The 1,963-nt window shown below is 44.3% G+C and overlaps 1 non-coding gene across 1 annotated transcript; it reads right to left on the reverse strand.

The window, feature by feature from the left end:
• Positions 1-538: 538 nt before the first annotated feature.
• On the reverse strand, positions 539-645 carry LOC141675878 (small nucleolar RNA R71). The gene has a single exon (XR_012556506.1). It is a non-coding gene; the product is annotated as a small nucleolar RNA R71 (small nucleolar RNA).
• Between the last annotated feature and the right edge of the window lie 1,318 nt (positions 646-1,963).

The following is a 1,963-nucleotide window of genomic DNA, read 5'->3' on the forward strand; positions in this document are numbered from 1 at the left end:
TTAGCAAACGTTTATGCAAACTCGTTCTCGTGCTCACAAGAGGACCTTAGATACAGCTGAGGAGAAAGACGAAGTTCTTGATACACCGGAGAAGTTAGATTTTGAGGATTCGGATTCAGGAACTGAGCAGAAAGAACCAGTAAACATGGGAGATCGTATTGTTCAAGCTGATCCAGCTCTTATGGATTTTTCTCGGCCTAAAATTGATGACATTCAGTCAAGCATCCTTCATCCGGCTATTCAAGCTAACACCTTTGAGATCAAGCCGGGCACTATTCAGATGGTGCAGAATTCTGTTTCTTTTGGAGGAGCGGCAACTGAAGACCCCAACATGCACATAAGGAATTTTGTCGAGATCTGCAGCACTTTTAAGTATAATGGCGTGACTGATGAGGCTATCAAGTTGAGGCTTTTCCCATTCTCACTGAGGGATAAAGCTAAAGACTGGTTACATTCTGAACCAGCTGGGTCAATCACTACGTGGCAAGATCTTGCGCAAAAGTTTCTGGTGAAGTTTTATCCAATGGCAAAGACTGCTGCTATGAGGAGTGCTCTTACTCAATTTGCGCAGCAACCTACAGAATCTATGTGCGAGGCTTGGGAACGCTACAAGGAAATGTTGAGAAAATGTCCATATCATGGAATGCCGGATTGGATGGTAATCACTGGTTTTTATAATGGTTTGGGGGCCCAATCTCGGCCCATGCTCGATGCAGCAACTAGAGGCGCCTTATGGGCTAAAAGGTATACTGAGGCGTATAATCTTATCGAGACGATGGCTGCAAATGAGCATCAAAACCCAACTCAGAGGATGACGTCAGGCAAGGTAGCAGGTATTCTGGAAGTTGATGCAGCCACCGCTATTGCAGCCCAGCTCCAAGCGCTAGCAATGAAGGTTGATTCTTTGGCTACGTATGGAGTTAATCAAATAGCTATGGTTTGTAAGCTTTGTGCAGGTTCTCATGCTACGGATCAGTGTTCTCTTGTCAATGAATCTGTTCAGTATGTGAATAATTATCAGCGACAACAGCAGCCTGTGCCAGCGACCTATCATCCTAACAACAGAAATCATCCAAATTTCAGCTGAGGGAATAATCAGAATGCTATTCAGCCACCATATCAACAAGGAGTAAGTAAACAGTTTAACCCACCTGGATTCCAGCAACCACAGCAGTATGCTACAAGGCAATCATATCCTCAACAGGGAAGTGCAGCTGCACCTACTAGTGCTGATTTTGAGGAACTTAAGCTGTTGTGCAAGAGTCAGGCGGTTTCTATCAAGACCTTGGAAAATCAAATCGGTCAATTAGCCAATGCATTGCTCAATCGTCAACCTGGCACTCTTCCCAGTGACACGGAAGTACCAGGCAGGAAGGAAGCCAAAGAGCAAGTCAAGGCTATTACCTTAAGGTCTGGAAAAGTAGCTGATGCTGAAAAGGTAAAAAAAGTCGAAGCTGAAGTTAGAGATGAAAAATCTAAGCAAAAGGAGAAAGTGGCGGAACCAAGGAAGACTACTGTTGAACACACTCTGCCTGAGGCTAATACAGGGGAGAAACAGCTCTATCCTCCACCACCTTTTCCTAAGAGATTGCAGCAACAAAAGCTGGATAGACAGTTCGGGAAGTTTCTGGAGGTGTTCAAGAAACTTCACATCAATATACCTTTCGCTGAGGCTCTGGAACAAATGCCTAGTTATGCGAAGTTTATGAAGACTATTCTTTCAAGGAAGGTGAAACTGGATGACCTTGAAACTGTTGCTCTCACGGAAGAATGCAGCGCTGTTCTACAGCAAAAGTTACCACCAAAACTGAAAGATCCAGGAAGCTTCACCATTCCTTGCACCATTGGCAATCTAACTTTTGACAAGTGCCTTTGTGATTTGGGAGCAAGCATTAATCTGATGCCCTTGTCGATCTTTAAAAAGCTGGATCTGCCTGATCCAAAACCCACATACATGTCGCTA

This window comes from Apium graveolens, chromosome 7 (assembly GCF_009905375.1).
Source record: "Apium graveolens cultivar Ventura chromosome 7, ASM990537v1, whole genome shotgun sequence".
In the NCBI taxonomy this organism is placed as follows: Eukaryota; Viridiplantae; Streptophyta; class Magnoliopsida; order Apiales; family Apiaceae; genus Apium; species Apium graveolens.